Below are 19189 nucleotides of genomic sequence, written 5' to 3' on the forward strand. Positions count from 1 at the left end.
TCTGCTCCAATCTAATGTTTTCCACTGAGGTGCCGGGCGAGGCGGCGGCGGACACCTGCACTCTGTCACTGTGTTTAGATTGGGAGCTGACGCTGATAGGGCCAGCTGGGCTTCTCTATCATCAGATCCAACAACGCTTACAATAACAGAAGAGAAGTCAACACAGAAACACATTAGATTTCACCTTATTTATGGCTTTTGATGACAAGAGGAGAGCTCACAAGCCAACCCAGACATGAGCTGGCTGAACTGATGAAAGCACTTACGGAGTCCATCCTCGGGTCTAGTGTGGTCTAGTGCGAAGATGCTTGTACGCTGTAAATATTAGGTCTGAGGAACATTTTGAACTTGTCAAAACAAAAGCCTGAATCCCTTTTAACGTCTCAAATCTTTGGATGATTGTTCAAAACAGATTCCTGACTCACTCTACCTTACATCTGTTCAAACTGCTCCCTCACAGTTTAGAGCTGTATGCTTTTACATGACGACACTAAAGAACTTCAGATAAACACGCCCTGCTTCATTTATGTCTTTTATCAGAGCTGACAAAAGAGTTTTACACATTTCAGGAATTTTAACTGAGATATATCTAGCTTTTTATTACTGAAATATGCTTGTTTAATAAATTGTAATAAACCATTTCATTGTCTGCAGCTTTGCAAAGTAAGAACATTACATGTGACTCCAGGTGAAAGATTTCATTTCACTTCTTGACTTCTACGTTCACCTCTCCTCCATACAGTGATGGTTAAAATTATTGAGCTCTGTGTTTTATTGTAGCTCATTTATAAATCATCAGCTGGACCTTTGTTGGCTGGCACATCCTAGACTACCACCAGCTTGGCCCCAACATGTGTGTAATATATCCTACTATTAAAAGTAATTTCTTTATGATGAAGTGTTGAAAAGTTTGACCAAACAATTACAGAAATCCTGAAATAATCCTTTTATTCATAATCTGAAGGAGCTACACTACCAGTCAAAAGTTTGGACACCTTCTCATTTAAGGGTTTGTGTTTATTTTAATTATTTGAAACACTAGATTAATACCAAACACATCAAGAAGTGGAGTAGTAAAGTTGCCCCCTTTTTCCTTCATGACAGCTTTGCACACTCTTGGTATTCTCTCAGTCTGCTTCATGAAGTGGTCTTCTGGAATGGTTTCTAATTAACACGAGCCTTGTCAAGAGTTCATTTGTAGAATGACTTGCCTTCTTAATGTGTTTGAGACCATCAGTTGTGTTGTTCAGAGGAAGGGTTAGTACACAATGGATAGCTCTATTTGACTACTGTTGTAATCCAGATTATGGCAAAACCAGATTATTTCATAGTTTTGATGTCTTCAGTATTAATCTACAATGTTGAAAATAATTAAAATAAATAAAAAACATTGAATGAAAAGGTGTCCAAACTTTTGACTGGTAGTGTACATGTTTTCCAAAGACAGACGCAGTGTTGTACAGGTTTAGCAACTACTTCATGGCGATTCTACATTTTAAAATGATCTATTTTGAAATACATTTAGTGCTATAAATGATTGTATCTGTCTTAAAGCTGGGGTTTGCAGTCAGATTTAGATACACTTTTTGTTATACTGGTTAAAATTATCTTTCTGTCCCGATGGCAATCAATACATAATGTGTTCTTAAAAAAGAGTGAAAAAAGCCTCTATCTACAGCCGGAGTAAACCTGGGAAAACACCAACCAATCCCTGCCATCAGGAGCCAAATGATGAAACCAATCAAATCCTGTCCTGCCATTCTGCCCGCCTCCTGCAAAGCGTACATTTCATGTTTGTTTGTGTTTTTAACTTTCACTATGAGAATGTTTTGGTGTTTTCTTACCACTGAGTGAGACATGAGTTGATGTAGTGCAAAACACAAATGATGTGCTGACGACCGGTTTTGAATCAGTCACCATCATATGGTCATGAATCAGCGGCACTCGTGCATGTGAGCGGGGGCGTCGTTTTGGAGGAGCTCCGAGGGGAGGAGGGGAGAGGTTAGATGGAGTCTCATTCAAAGTGAACTAGAAATCTTACATTTGAGCCAACTGATTAGTTTTTGTTGAGATTAAGGCGCTCCCATGGCTTTTCTTATCACTGCTATGCAGATGATACACAGCTTTTCCTGTCTTTCCCACCTGACGACACAACTGTCTCAGCTCGGATCTCATCCTGTCTTGCTGACATTTCTAAATGGATGAGGGAACGTCACCTACAGCTCAACCTGTCCAAGACTGAGTTTATAATCATTCCAGCCAGTCTCACTATGGACCCACAGATCAATATCCAGTTTGGATCACAAAACCTCATGCCCACTAAGTCTGCCCGAAATCTGGGTGTCATGATCGATGACCAGCTAACCTTCAAGGTTCATGTTGCCTTGATTGCTCGGTCCTGACGTTTTTCCCTCTATAACATCAAGAGGATCAGACCCTACCTGACTGAACACGCAACACAGCTCCTGGTTCAAGCTCTTGTAATGTCACGCATTGACTACTGCAACTCTCTACTGACAGGCCTCCCTGCATTCACAGTTAAACCTCTGCAAATGATCCAGAACGCAGCAGCACGTCTGGTCTTCAACCAGCCTAAGACAGCTCATGTCACTCCCCTGCTCATTTCACTACACTGGCTTCCAGTTGCAGCTCGCATCAGATACAAAACTCTAATCATGACTTACAAAGCAGTAACCAAAACCGCTCCAGTTTACCTGGAACCCCTCATCCAGGTCTACTGCCCTTCTCGCCCGCTACGCTCAGCCTCTGAAAAGCGCCTCGTGCTTCCAGCACACAAGGCCTCAAAATCAAATTCACTAGCTCGACTCTTCTCTTCTGTTGCCCCTAAATGGTGGAATGAATTGGCCAACTCCATACGATCTGCAGAGTCCCTCTCTACTTTCAAAAGACAGCTAAAGACCCAGCTCTTTAAGAAGCACTATGCACTTAGCTAGACTGTTCTCCACTGTTGTCCCCAGTGGCAGACCATGTCGTCCAGCTACAATTGACTCGCACTGTCCTGCTCTACTCTGGGAATCTGTGTTCAGCTCTTGAGTGACCCAGCACTTGGTACTTTGGTCATTATTGTGGTGATGTTAATTGTTGATGATGATAATGGAAGGTCTTAAATTGTTTGGTTGCTACATTGTAGATGTTCCTTATTTTGAGAAAAAAAAAAAAAAATCCTTACTTACTTTTGTGCATTGCCTTTACACTGCTTGGCAGTACCTGCACCCAAATGGACTTGAAGCACTTTGTTACTCTTACTGATCTTGTTTCCTCTTGTCTAAATCTTTGCTTGTGTTGTTCTTGTTCTCGTATGTACGTCGCTTTGGATAAAAGCGTCTGCTAAATGACATTGTAACATTGTAACATTGTATAACTTATCATTCATATGTAGTGTCACTTAAAGTTTGAGTTCTACATACTTAGAAGTGAAAGTTGTGCCAACTTATTATTTTATGTTCAGAAAATATCCCTTTGTTACTGCACGTTACTGCACCGTTTTTACACTTGCAAGGTAGCTAGCTGATGTGCAAGGCAGCTAACTATTGGTAATGACCATGCCTTATTAAACTAACTAACTAACTAAACAAATTAAAGTTACATTAACTGGTAATCAACTCACCATCAATTGATCAACTGTAAAGCTAGAGTTTCAATACAATACTCAAACAAAATACTCACCTTTAGGACAATAAAATCCACACAGGAGAGATGGCACCACGTGTGGAATTGAAAGTGTGGAAGACCCCTGTAGATTTGAGTTGGAGACCCCGTTCTTTGCCTGAAGAATACTCAAATAATTTAGCCGAACCTCAAACCTATAATTTCAAGTTTTGCCAACCTAACTTATGAAATGAGACCAACTTTACACAACAAACTTCATACAGGTAGTTGAGATAACTACTTTGATGGAGTTTGAAACAAAATGGAACGTTTTTTGTTTACTTAACAAAAAAATCATTTTCAGACCAACAATTTTAAGTTTTCATTTTTACAGTGTGGTCACATTGGCTTCATTGCAAGCACACTAAAACACTCTTCTTAAATTTAAGAACAAGGCCCACAGCAGCCCGTTTAAGTTTGTAACCACGGGGTTGGCCTCAGTGTAGTAGGTCACTACAGTGCTCCTTCCAGCCTGTACCCACCACTTGTTTTAAGATAGATTTGTATTTCAACATTTCCACCATGTACAACTGAAAATAGGCACTTCAAGTGTGTGCAAGATGCTTCAAATTCATTTTCTGGTACTTTTCGAAGGAGCTACTCAGAAAACTCAAACGTCCTTTATGCCATGGCAGCTAGCCTACCTGTGGTTGCGCAGCAGGTCCTGTCAGTGTGATAAGCAACAGCCGCACGCAAGATTGAGTGACACGTGTGCAGATTAAGTATTGGAGTATTGAACTTTGACTCGCAGTGCATTAGGGGTGTTTTTCTGTTGGTTGAAACAGCAACAGCTTTGGCAATGACTTTGATTGACACAGGCAAGTCAGTGTTGCAAGTATGATGCAATATTCTGTTTATTCAACTGGTTAAAACCAAGACGGAGAGTATTCAAAACCTGGACATGTTCGTGTTTTAAAGATATTTGTTGTTTGAAAACAGGACGTTCCTGACAGAGACAGATTAGTCTAAAATCAACCACCTCCTCATATCGTAATGGAATTAATAACTGCTGATTTGTATGTGACGCTCTGTTGCTTCTCAATTGCTGCAGACGGAGCAGTTAAGGCTCACTTTCATGAGTAATGGCCTGCTGATACAGTTGAAGTTTACATCACCAAATGGCATGCAAACGTCCTGCAAGTGTGACGGATTGCCTCTTATTAAGGAAAATTATTGAACCATCTGAGAAAGGAAAATGGGACACCAGAGAGAAGAATTATTCATTAAGAACTTTTCATTGACCCTCTTATATTTCCACCACCGGGACAAGGCCGTTCCTGCTGAAATCAAATTTGTTAATGTTCATTCAAGATGCAGCAAAGTGGCATTTCACATAAATCCAGGCGAGTTGGCTCTGTTTGATGAAATTTCACTCAATGGAACGAGGTATAATACATCAGAAAATTAAAAGCTTTCAATGAGACATTTGTCGCCATCTGTCAGAGTCATCAGCTGACACATTTTCCACACCTTTGCCTCCAACACCTGGTGGATTCACATCACAGCCAGAGCTCTCGAACAAGCAAGATATTCAACAATGTGTCATTAACGTCAGTGATGGAATGAAATAAGGTTTTACTCAATACTGTGATTGAGATTTCATAGTTTACTGAGGGTTTATCATTTTATGTATGGGATAATGTATGTTTAGCAGGTTGTAAAAAGAATCCTGACAGGGTGAGACAAGACCCTGATGTAAAGCATAACAACCTGCTAACCATACATTATCCCGCTTATTACTCGGCTACTAACTTAAAATACAAAACATTGATTAAATATTATTTTATTGATTTAAATGATGATTTATGTTTACAGTTTTTAAAAATAGTCCCAGTGATTCCTCGTCAGTTAGCTTTCCATGGTGATGGATTCTTCTCTGCCTGTTGCGGTGGATTGAACATGAAACTGTCCTCATTCAGCTCTCCTTCTTCTCTGAGCTCTGCGGTTCACACACCTTTAAAAAGAAACTAATGTCACAACTTTGAACCCTGCTGCTATCATCACCACCGCTCATGGTTTAAGTTTCTTTGTAGAGATCGCTAACCTAAAGTTTCTTTCACCTGCTCTGCTTGTTGATCATATTGATGGACAGGATCCAAGATGTAAACGTCCGCAGCCTGCCGATTTAGCATGCTAATTGAAGCTAACGTTTTAGCCACATTGTTTACCAATATGTCACTAACGAAAGCTAACGGTTTCACCTCATCTTACAGTCTATGGTGTCAACCAGTGTTAATTTTGGCGACTATTTTAGATTTAGTCTTAGTCTTTAGATGAAAAGGCCTGTTAGTTTAGTCAGATTTTAGTCTTTGATTTTAGCTGAAAAATCTTCACTCTAAATAATTCATGTAGTCGATCAGATATTGGTATCAGGGTTGTACTAAGTGTTAAAATCATCAACATTTCACTCCTTTAACATTTTTGTTTTTGTAATATCTTCATTGAAATAATTCAGCCTGTCCCTGCTAAAAAGTAAAAAGAAAACATTCTTGATGTGACCACTGTGACTGTGTTTTGATTCTCTTGATTCACAGAAAAATGCTGCTGGATTGCACATTAATGATGGTCCTTGAATGCACCTGCAGTGACAGGCGTACTGGACAGACAGTCAGTTCACGGCACTCTGAAATGCAACTGCATCTTTGATGACAAGGAGTTGATCAAAACTTACTAAATGTGTCTGATGTATCACCAAACTGGATTAAATCAAGCTGTAGAACTGCGCTTTTTACAGTTAGGAGGCAAAAACATCAAACATCAATTATTAAACAGACGTCCCCCGGTTGTGTCTTTGTCACTAACGCACACCGGGGGTAAAAATCATCAATGAAGATGAAACAGATGCATGGAGGCGGGGAGAGCTGGTTCACAAAGCACACCTGCTGCAGGTAGAGACCAAGCTAACACCGTGCCCCTCAGATAATAACTCAGCCTGTCACAGGAATGCATCACTTTTATTTCTAAAGATCAGACGCACAGCGGAGGAATCATGGATTTTGAATGTCCGACAGTCCGCCACTAATGTTTTCATCTCGTCATCGTCTCTTCAACAAAATCAAAACATGTTCGTCAGAGTTTTTATTTTCAGTGATTCACTTTAGTTGTCATAGTCTCGTTTTCATCATGAAAAAATTAGTCGTTGACGAACATTTATCGTCAGAGTTTCGTTACCGAAAGTAACACTGGTGTCAACAAGCAGAAACTAAATGTTTCTGAACTCTGAATAACCGTTGTTAAGGGGTTGTCAAGGGATTTGGACCAATCAGAATCAAGCATCTTACACAACCGGAAGATCAGCAAAAGAGCCGGGTAATAAGCTTTCTTTAATTTATATTTCATAACAGTTTGGACGGTGCTGATATTCTACTGAAACCATCTGACAGAGTGGATAAAAGTGTTGCTTTTATGCTCAAATCCACTCTTCCATGAGAAGTTGCAACATCAAATTTCCGTCATTGGGTTTTGCACATTTGTCAAGAGGGTGATGTGGATGCTCTTTGCACCACTGCTCAAGTATAATTGAGACACAGCTTTTTAAAATCTGAAAATAGTTTTAAAAAAGGAAAATTAGTGGACTGTGAAAGAAAAGAATAACAATTTCCATGTGTTTCAAGAGCCTTCGTTGAGTCAAATATAATCCAGGCACTTCACACTCTCTTGCCTTCTGTAGACCTTCACATTGTGAGTCTCAGCAGCATTTAGTATGGAATATATAAATCACACCACAGTTTATACAACAAGAAAGCAAGAGACCACACACAGATCATGTGCAGAGATTTGGTCTGAAACAATATGTTTTGTCTTCCATACTAATCACTATGGCTCTGATCCCTTTGTGATAGTAATTCTGCTCTTTGCAGCCATCAGGAACCAAATGTAATATTTCACAGAGATGTTTTGATAGCCTAATTCCCCTGGTCTGCCCTCGGCCTGTGAAATGCAGCGTAAACTGACATACAAGTGCAAATAGCGGAGAAAACCGCAGGTGTTAAAGCACTACAAGGCGTGCTGGGTAATTTTGACATGTTTTTGTTTCATTAACACTGTATTAATCCATCTGAGCGTCCAGTACACCTGTGCTGTGAACACACATGCGTCTTTCTATTCTGCAGCATTCCTGAGTGACAGTCCGACATGTCACGCTTCTCCTTCTCCAAGTCCCCACCTGTGGTAGTCACAACAATTCAACCCTCCCCACCACCACTCTCCATCTGAACAGCCACCTCCGCCTGAGTCCACCGTGTTGTTTTGACAGTGTGGAAAAAACAGCTGCTGGAAGTGCACAGCCAAACTACAACCGTCGTGTACGAGGTCGCTGGAGTGTTGGCTGACACAATCAAAATGCAATCCATTAAGAGCTCTGGGATAATAGCAGCAGCAGTTTGTAACTCATCAGCTCTGTTAATGGCCTGTCTTAATGTTCACTGTTAGCTGATGTCATGGCACGCCAGTTGAGTCTGAATGCATAAGTAGGAATGTGTTCTGTCGTGACACGCAGCCATCACGGCAAACAGGATCATTTTATTATCACGTCTCAATGACTCACTTAAATGTGTCTCATCAGGGTTGAAGTGAGAAGTGACAGCTCGGATGAATAGACAGGCTGTTACTGTTTCTACCTCAAACTCTGAAACAAATAGCACCTTAGTTTTAGTATTAACGTGTAAGGATATAAAGAAGCAATCACTACTGAGAGCACAGAAAATAAATCACAGATCGTACTAAGAAAAAACTACACAAATACCAAATGAAAAATATTTAAAGGGGTCTAAAATATATATTTAAAACCACAATAATGCTGTGATGTTGAGAAGGACACAATAAAATGTACGCAATAATATTATTAGGTAACATTTTGTTTTACAACCTGGTGAGCTCGGTGCTGAAACCAAACAAGTCTCTCTTCAAGAAGATTCAATTAAATAAGATTTTAATTCTATGATTGTAATATTATAAGTAAGTGTAATATTTAAAATAGTGACAGTTTATTATTTTGGCTTGGCAACCCCACCACCAGTAACTTAATTCATGAATTAATTAATTAATTAATAAATAAATAAATACCAGCGCACAAGCTAGTAGAGACTGTAATGTATTACAGTGCAGAGTTTGGTTTATTCATATCATAGTACATATCAAGAGCTGTGACAAAAGCTTCACCTTAAACACCTCAAACATGGTTAAAAACAATTCACTCAAACATAGTATGACTCCTGAGTTTTCTTTATGTCTGCTGTCTTGAAAACTGTCCTGTGAGATGTCCTGTTATTGTAAAGATAGTTTTCAGTCTCATGTAAGTGATGACTCACTGTCTCATTGTGCTAGTTCTGGTATATTGAAATTCATGATTATTGCTGTGATGCTGATTATTGTAAATTGTCAAAAAGGAGAAAATGTTGCTCAAGTTCATTTTAATTATATTTATTTTAACTCGAAAATCATTGAGAGCAAAGCCCTCATTTACAATGACATTGTAAGTTCAGTGACTACATCAGAGACTATATTTGCCCTCACAGTAGCAGACTAGTTATCCCAAGCTGAAGTGATCTTATTTCCATAGAGCTTAATTAGTCTTGAAACTAAACTACTTGTAGCTATGCTCCAGGCTATGTACCAGCCAATACTGATACTACAGTATTGACTAGCTATATCTAAACTAGCATTCCCTACGTTCCACTTCCATTTTGTTGTATTTCTTCACGTTCAAAGACTTTCATACTCAGTCTTTTATTTTGAAATGTTACTATGGAGGTGAGTGTTGTTTTCACTTCCTCTTTACCTCACATTTATTGTGATCGGTCTCTATTCAGTTGTGACTGTGCAGAAGTCATTAATGAAGTAAATTGTGTTTGATTAATATGTTAACATAATTCTATTTATGTTGTGTAATGTATGTGTTCACCATATTTTCTTTTGTATCTTTTAACATCAGAACAGATGTGTTTGGTAATTAGCCTAGCTATTCATCATGCTATACCTCAGGCTAGCTTGTCTGTGTTATATTGAGTGTAGTGCTGAATGATGTGAATTTATGTTAGTTTATTTTCAATGTTTACCTCGGAGGTATGCATATTTAAGTTGCTTAAATACTCCTGACATTATTAGGCTGATAACTGTATGTATTTGTGTTATGTGCTTTATTTCAGCCACTAACTACTTAAAATGCACCTTGTTGTATCATCCTAACTCTGCAAAGTAAAACATTTTAGTCTGTGTCCTCTAAATGGAGCCCAGTAGTGGTCAATTTATCCTTCATACCAGCTCCAGGGGTCTAAAACCAACACATTTGCATCAATTTTAAAAAAAAGCTCACCTGTTCATGCGTCAGAAAGGAAAAAAGCTATCCAGCGTTCTGCTATACTTTGGTTTAAATAGTTTGTAAATGCAATGCTTTAATTATGACAGTCTTCAAGATGTTGCATGACTGTTACCCATACAGAAAGTTACCCATACCCTGTGTCTGTGAGGAAGAAGAACATCACTGCTGTCTGAAAAGTCTCCATCATGCTCACAGTGCTCTGTAAAACGCTGATAATCTGAAGCACGAGAAGTCAGTCAGCCACACAGATTTTATTTTCTTATTGACACTGGATTGAACCTGAGGTACTGCTAACACATAAATGCATGTCTGAAGTTATCATTATGTATAACATTAGTGTATGTTGGTTATGAGAATGTAGAGATGTTTATCTTGTTTAACTCTGGGGTGTAGCGTGCTCCATTATGCAGCTTCATTTCGAAAGAGAGACGGTTTGTTGCCTCCACCTCTGAAAAGAAAGATGCACTTTTGTTGGAATAAAGTCTCTTTGTGTCTGCGCTCCTCCCTCTCTTGTGTTATGGTGTCAGTATCATAGCAATGAGGCTGTATTTGACTTTGGGAGGCTCAGTTGTGGCGGCTGAGTGACGTGAACCCTCATTGGCCCCTCTTAAAGAGGACATGCTGATTAGGTAATCACCTGTGTACACAAAGCCTGTGCGCTCCTCTCCCTCCATATCCTCTCTGACAGACATGAGGGGACGACACAGTTCTGCTTTCACACCCCTTTTCATCACAACGTGGATAACAGCTTTGCTGCAGCCTGCGAGATGGTAAAACATATTTACAGTTTCAACAGAGTCACCAGGTGAGGTCTGGCCGGGCCTTTGTATGGACAGGAGAATAAAGGAAACGATGAAAAGTTAATCTTTTAATGCAAGCCAGGCAGAGGCTTATTACCGGCTCAGCTCTGAGTCCTGAACCCGAAGTGTTTTATGACCTTCTACTTGCAGCTGAATGACAGAATTACAAAAATCACTAGTTTAGTTTAGAAAACGTTACATACAAACGTCACTTCTTAACTTTGTCTTTGTCCGCCCTTGTTTTCTCCGTTTAGTTCCTGCAGAGACTCAGCAGCTTATTTATCACTGCTGTAACAAACTCAGTCTATAAATGTTATCTCAGGGCACACGCTGCCCACACTGCCATTCATTAAAACTCTGTCCTAATTAGCTTAGTACTGCTAACAGATGAGTCAGCCCCACTAAGAGGAGAAGGGCTGGGGTGGACCGGATGGCCTCAGAGGCCTGATGTGGATCAGACCTGTCACTGCTCAGCAAATTGATTCAGTGGCACGCTCTGCGCTGAATAAAAGAGCAGTGGGTGGGGGGAGTGAGAGACTAGCAGTCCATTCATTAATCACTGAGGTAAACAGGCCATCCAGTGACACCTGGTCGGGTTAATGCCCGGGACCCCAGAGTAATTACCGCCCCCCTCCCTGGCCAGCCCCGGTCGGCCACTCACATGAAAGCTTGTGATTATAAAGGAAATGGGAATTAGCAGAAACATTTCAGAGAGGCGGTCCTCAGTTCACTGGTAGCGGAGAGAGAGTTTACTGAAGAAGAGGGAGGGGAGAAAAGTTGGTGGATATGTGGGCTGATTGGAGTTCTCCCCACGGGGCATGAGGGGGAGAAAGAGGGGGGCCGGGGTGGTGGGGCAGGGGTCAAGCCCACACCAAATTAGTAGTGTCTGTTATTTGAAACCAAAATAAAGCAGGAGCAGCAGTAAATGATTTCCCCAATGCTGGAGTGCCTTTCTGGGCTCTCTGTCGAAATTACCGAGAGGCCACTTCGCAATTAGTGGTTTGTTTCTTTTAGACTGAAATATGGCCATAATTCATAGCTTTCAACCAGTTTCATTGGGAAGATGTATTGGCTGGCCAAACTGAGGAGGTAATTGTAACACATGATATGGCAATTTGTTACCCAAGCAGCAAGTACACAAGCTATTTGCATGGACATGTAGAACGCTGTGTTGAGAATAAAAGCCATTTGTTTCTTAAGGGAAGTAATGGAGAAGTGCCTGCTGGAGTGTTTGGACGTCTATTCTTTGGAGAAGTACGAGGAATAACACTCCATGTGCTGCTCGGGTCCTAATGGTTCCAGTTAGTGTCTTTAACGTCCAAATGAGCTAAGTCGGAACATAGCTTACAGTTCCTCTACAAAGAGCGTTTGGCTCTGTCACAGCCAAGGCCTTTACCTCCTCAATGCTTTGTTTTCTATAGAAAAAAGAAAGTATCAATTACTTTGTGTTTACACTTGCATGCAAGTAACATTATTTGATAGTCCTGGATGTTTTTCTGCACGCTCGGTGTCCTCTGGGCCCTTTGTTTCCTGGAGATTAACAAACTAATCTTCTTGCAATGACTCATTACACTCAGTATGTAATAATTACTGTGTGAAGTAATGATCTAAATACAAGTGTTTCCACTCATAATGACTCTTTCATTTTCCAGCATGTTGACCTGGCTCTACAGCGCTTAACTTTTTTGCCAAAGTGGATGCAGAACATTAAACCTCTTTTTCCTCCTTCTTTTTTTCTTCTTCCCGCCGTCACAACATTTACAGTAAAACTTCATACTTCCCCAGTGATTTCTCAGAGTTCAGCTTTTCACTCCGTTTTGGAAGTCATTTTGGGGCTTTAATGCAGCTGCATATAGAATTATTATGTTGTAATAACCTGCCGATTAACAAGTAAAGTATAGTGTAGTCTGATATTTCCAGTCCAGTGCAGACTGAGCTGGATTTCTCTCCAGTCCTCCTCCAGCACCAGAGGGGCTATTACACAAGTCCCTTAATGACACTTAATGATTTAATTGTGTAGAAATCATGGAAACAAAGTGATACATGCCTTACTCATGTTGACGTTTAACAGACCCAAATCCATGTGTTCCCTCCGTGAAGTAAGGTACCACATGCTGCCTCTGCCTCCTCCACCATGACTATCCTTCCCGCTTGTTTCTACACTCCTATCTTCCTCTCCGTGTGACTAGTTCACAGATAAACACAATATCTGCTAAAAATCATGATAAATTCAAAGTCTACGGTGATGTTAGAATTTGTTTTGAGGTGAATCAAAGCAGACAGAATGAAATAAAAACGTGTCAAAAACTGTTGCCTGCTTCAAAATGGTTTCATTGTAAGAAAAAAGTTGATCTTTTATTATTCCCTTAATTTTGTGTCAAATTTAAATAGAAGAAATAATGATCTGTGATCTGAAAAGTAGTCTTGATCTGAGAGCCTGAGATAAATTGCTTGAGTCATACCTCAATAAGTAGCTTAGCTTTCCTTAAGTCCATGACGTTATTGCTGCAAATACAGTACATGGTAGTTCATAGTTTTCATGGTTATTTCTCCACATTTTTTCAGTCAGTTGTTGATTCTAGACCATAGACTGTATAAATAATGGACGTAGTATCCGTGACGTCACCCATCTGTTTCTGAAGCACTGTTTTGAGGCCAATTGTCGGCGGCAGCCATATCGGAAATGTTGAACTTAACATAACTCTCATTGGAAGACTTGCAATCTTAATATCTTTGAAATTGTCTTGCTATGAAAAAAATCTCCCCTGTACAGTGTGTGCAGAGAAATAAACTAACCAAACTACACTCATTTTTTCACCAGGCTGCAAATATGTTTATTTCTGCTGTAAAGATCAGCTTTTTTTGAATTTGTGTGTATGTGGTTTCTGGTGTTTCTGCAGCCAGCCTCTAGTGGACGCTCGATGAACTGCAGTTTTTAACACTTCCGCAATGGCTTCAATTCTCGCGTCTGAAGGTTGCCGCTTGTTCTAGACAGATAAACTCAACTGTGCTGACAGTAAAAGATCTTCAAGAGAGTTTCTGTAACATTCAGAGAAAGTGAGTGATGAATCAGCGCTCATAGAGTTGAGTATCTTTTAGTTGATTATTCAGTGGAAGTGTAAAGCTGTAGGTGGGGTTCTTATTGTCATCAGGTATGGCATGGGAAGGTGTGTAGAAACAGAGACTAAAGTCCCTTAAAGGTGAAGAAAAAACATCTCCATTGTAAGCATATACAGGAAAGGTCATGAGCCCGCCCTCCCCATGGACAAGGTTCATATAATAAAATCATATTAAATCACTTCATGCCAAACCGCTGTACCGGTACAGAGGAGATGATCAATGATCCAACAAGGGACAGGGGAACCAGAAGAACTAAATACACAGAGTAATCAAAACAGGTGTGAACACAGGACACAGGTGAGACTAATGAGGGGAATCACAAGAGGAGGGAAACACACAAGGACATGACGTAAAACTAAACTGGAGACACAAGGATTCAGAACTACAAAATAAAACAGGAAACACAAGACTAGACTAAGAAAACACAACAAGAGACATGGATCACTAAACACTCAAGAGAGACAAAGGAGAACTAACACAGAATAAACACGGGGAGGAACCAAGGCATGAAACACAAGAACTAAACTACCAAACCATGACATGGACTCAGTTTCATCTAGTATGTGTGAATTAAACATGTAAAAAATGTAACTCATACATTTGAGTTGGGGAAACTTGAAAAAAAAAAAAAAAGAAAACTGTTGAGTAAACTGAAATCCTATTTTATAATTTCAGTTATACTCAAAAATTGTATTTCAGCTACTTAAAATCTCTAATGTTATCAGTTACCACAAACATTTTGAGTCATTTCAACTTGTTTGGGTTCACAATGTAGCATAACTGTCATTACAATGAGGTGTGTGCTATGTAACACTCTGCATCCCTGTGCTGTTGTAGTTTAGGAAACATGACTCAAATAACCTCCTTTCTATGTCTGCTAAGAGGGTTTATAAGTATGATATGTTTACCCTTTTGTATACCTGTATTTGTTGAACTGTACAGGGAGATGTTCACTGTTTGCAGATTTGTTAGGCAAGACAATCCAAATGCAAAGGTTGGTTAGCATGGTGAGCATATCAGCAGTTAACTTTATCACTGAACTTCTCAGAACATGAGGGCTCTCTCACTGCGGGGACTTAATGTCTTCAGAGAAAGTCTGCTCTGTGTATATCTGCGTGGCTGCTCACCAGCCACTGATAAATGGAAAACTACACTTAACATCCTCAATAGATGCACTCCTTTTTCTCCCCCTCTTCTTTTAGAAATTGGAACGTTTACAAGTGCTCCGCAATGAATGAGGCCTCAAGTGCACTTAAAGTGACAGCAAGAGTGGATTTAAACGTCTGGGCTACTTTGTGCTGCTGAAGAACTCAGACTGAGGCTTCACGATAGTGCCAAATCCTCAATCTTACCAGTATCAACACACGTCTTTGATTTAAATGTTATCTGATTATAAAAAAATCAAATGATACTGGAAAAGCTGGTTTGGGAAAAATGTTACCGGGCCTATGTTTGAAATACACGGACCACTGAGGTCATTGAGGGGGCGGCATGTTCACAGTATTACTGAATAATACAGCACCATGATGATATTAGGTTTTATATTTAAGAGCAGATTGTAAGGAAAGCAGCACCTGTGTGTCTATGTGTGATAATCAAAGCTGATCAGGTTCACTGTTGCTGTCAGGTGCTCCTGGTCCCGGCTGAAAGACTACATTTATGTTCCTTTGAGAGTGAGTGACTGCTCTTGGGATGTTTTTCAGGTCTTACTACAGCAGTTATTGGCGGTCTCAAATGTTTATTGTCGATCCAGCAGATATACTCTTGTTGAGGTACAACACTGTTATTCCACCTCTTTATTTCAGGCTTGCACTAACAGCTTTAACAGGAGTTGAGGCGAGTTAACAATATTATCAAAACCCAAAGCAAAGACTCTAAGGTGAAGTATGTTGTGGGATATTGGCGCTGAACAGGACTGTTAATTGCACTGTAACGCAATTGAATGATTGAGCACAAAAAAGTTACTAACCATAGACCTTTCTGGAGTCCCTGGGCTCCCTTGTCTCTTAGATTCCTCTGAGCTGCCGTAGACGTCCTCCTGCTGTGGACGTTCCAGACTCCAGGGGCAACAGCTACTACTACCACTACTAATTGTCTCATCACTATCACTGCTTCCTCTGTCTCTTATTCTCCTCTATCCCTCTCTCCAACACGGTCTCAGCAGATGTGTGTCTAACATGAGTCTGGTCCTGCTGGAGGTTTCTGCTTGTTAAAGGAAGTTTGTCCTTGCCACTGTAACTTGCTAAATGCTGCAAAGTGCTCTGCTCATGGTGGATTAAGATGAGATCCGACTGAGTCCTGTCTTTTAGACGGGACTGGATCTTATCCTGTCTTGGTGTTTGGAAAGAGTCTGAGGATAACATTTGTTGTGATTTGGCGCTATATAAATAAAGATTGATTGATTGATTGAATGATTGAATGATTTGGCTCTGTTGTGTCATGGGATGGTTTTTGTCTGTTTATTTAGAAAGGAAATTAAAAATGTCAGTGGCTCCAAACTTGTCTTACTTTGTGTAACTTTTCTTAGCTTTCTAGAAAGTCCTCGGTAAAGTTGAAGAAGAGAATCAGATGGATTCGTTCAGAGTTATAAGATGTTTGAATTCCTCTGGAGGGACTACTACTAGTTGTTGACAGTCTCCATTGTAGAAAAAAGATAATATGATTCACCTTTATTAAATAAAGTGAAAATACATTATATTGGAAACTAATTTCATGTGAATAAGTGGAGATAAAAGTAACAGTTGGCTAAATAAATAGTACTACAATGTGACTTTGTTCAGAGTGGAACTGATTAAATTATTTTATTCTTTTAAATCCTTGTTGTTTTTTTTGCTGTGCATGAATAGTTGTGCTAAATAATAAATGAGACATGTCCAGAAGCTTTGTCAAACGCTGCTTGTTTTTGTTTTTGTAGCAATCCCACATAATCAGTGTAAGAATCTCTGATAGCTGCGAAGGAAGAACTCCCAACACTCACTTCACCACAAAGCTTGCAACACTTCTGCCCCGTGAGCTCCCGGGGCTTTTTTAGGAGCAGATTTGTTCAGGCTAACTCAACCAGCAAAATAAACCTGGAATTCCCCCTGGTGCTCTGAGCTGCGATGTGTTGAGACACAGAGGTGGGAGGGTAGAGGCCTCTGATTGGCACACATGGTCAGGGCTGAAACAGTCAGTCGCCAGAGAGCTGCCTGTGGACTCCGGTGTCAAACTCATAATGTGAAAAATCTCCAGTGGAATCTCCTCCTTTTGTGATGCAGAAAAATAGCTCGACTTTGCACTTATTGTGCTATTGTGCTTGACTGATGCTCACATGATTTGAGAGGAACTGATGATTCTGCTGTTTTTTAAGTGCTTTAACATGCAAAGTCACTTTGGCATCAGGGAGAAGTTTTTGTCAGACCTCCATGACTACGCAGCAAAAACAGGTAACTCTACCCCTCTGTCCCACTGCCTCTGTTCTCCTCAGTGCCTCATTGTAGTTAACTTTTGACTACAATCATTCATAGTTTAACTGAAGCTGTTTCAACTTGTCTGTGCGATTTCCTGCGCAGCATGACAGCTTTCCATTAGGACCCAAATGAGATTTAAGGGCAACTATCACTCCAGAAAAGTTCGCCTCAGAAGCTCTGTTTCCTCACAGCTAAAATGTTTTGAAATCCCCACACTTGCCCTCTCGCTGCTCTTTTTGAAGATTGATGAAATGGCTTTAAAGAGTGAAGAAGTGCAGATACCTTGATGAAATATGCCTTGTATACAAAAGAGATTTTATTACTCCATGGTTCAGACAGAGCCATCAGCACAGTGCACTTTTCCACTCCATGCCTAATGTAAATTCCTGCTCAGTGTTTATAATTTCCACAGCAGGTGATTCACTCAATCAAAGAGCGAGCTCCAGTTTCCACAGACCCACGACTAAATCTGGAATTACATGCAGCATCACAGCAAATCAAAAAATCATACCTCAATATGATCATTATTCATTCTTGGACTAAAATGAACTTCAGATTGAGCTCAGAGATGAGATTAAAACTGTTATCCAGCTGCAGAGAGCGCACTCGCTCGTACGCCGCATTAACAAAGGTTTCTGCATCGATAAACGTCAATCCTCCATGTCAGGACGGGGTCTTCAGTGCAGGTCAGAGGCTGCCACGTGTAATCAGGGATGATCAGAACGTCTCCAGGGGAAATGGAGAGATTTAACAAACCCAGATGGGGTGGACTTTCCTTCACTGTGGCACATGGACGTCAGGTATTACCTCAGCTGCTCATAGAAACATGCGAGGAACAGTGGAGGTAATAAATACTCTGCAAAGCTTTAAACTGCCTTTAACAAAAACTGTAAGCTGTTATGTTTCAGATCAGACTATCAGGCTTTTCCTGACTGGTCTCAGAGTTGAGATCGAGACTTCAATTAAAGAGGAAGCATACTCCAAAAAAGAAAGTCTAACCAGATTCCAGCTTGCTAATAATATGCAAACATCACATCTTCCATACACTACCAGTTGTTTTCATATATCTTCATGTTTGTGCTAAGTATCCTCCTGGTTATTATTTTTTTAAGTGGTGAATCGTGCTGCTCCGTTTACATTCATAATATTTTCCTCTCCACTTCAGTTTTCCTTTACTCTGTCCTGTTATTGCTCCTGCTGTCGTAATTTGACCTATTCCTTGAGGATGGTCTTGAAGAAAAATCGCTGAAAAAGAAATCAAAACCACCAAAGTGAAGGATGTGAATCTGTAAATATGAAGAGGTCTCGTCAAAGAGTTTAAAGGAAGAGGAAAGAAAAAGAAATGAGAGATTTTTTTTTTTTTTTTTCACAATTTAACAACAGGATTTTGCCTTTACATCCATTTCAAATGACATGAATAATTTTTGAAGAAGTTCATAAAAGTGTCCCACATGGTCTACCGGTTAGGATTCCTGGTTTTCACCCAGGTGGCCCTGGTTCGACTCCCGGTATGGGAACAATATATGGCAGTGGCTCAGTCAATTGGGACTCAGAGAGGTGCTGGTTCATTTGCCTTAGCACTGCCGAAGTGCCCTTGAGCAAGGCACCAACCCCCCAACTGCTTGGGTGGGGTGGTTGATGGCATCCTTCTCACTCTGACATCTCTCCAGAAGTGCATGTCCATAGCATGTTTGTGCATGAGTGTATAAATAAAAACCTATGTGTGTAGCAAGGAAAGCTGGGTGATATTGAAAATGATGTTATCATGATAAAATATTTCATATCAGTCGATATTGATTATTATCACGATAAATATCAAATCATACTTCATT

The 19189-nt window shown here is 40.1% G+C and overlaps 1 non-coding gene across 1 annotated transcript; it reads left to right on the forward strand.

Annotated features, from left to right (window-relative positions):
• Window positions 1–18802: 18802 nt before the first annotated feature.
• On the forward strand, window positions 18803–18874 carry trnae-uuc. Its single transcript has one exon. It is a non-coding gene; the product is annotated as a tRNA-Glu (tRNA).
• Window positions 18875–19189: the final 315 nt, after the last annotated feature.

This window comes from Notolabrus celidotus, chromosome 1 (assembly GCF_009762535.1).
Source record: "Notolabrus celidotus isolate fNotCel1 chromosome 1, fNotCel1.pri, whole genome shotgun sequence".
Lineage (NCBI taxonomy): Eukaryota > Metazoa > Chordata > Actinopteri > Labriformes > Labridae > Notolabrus > Notolabrus celidotus.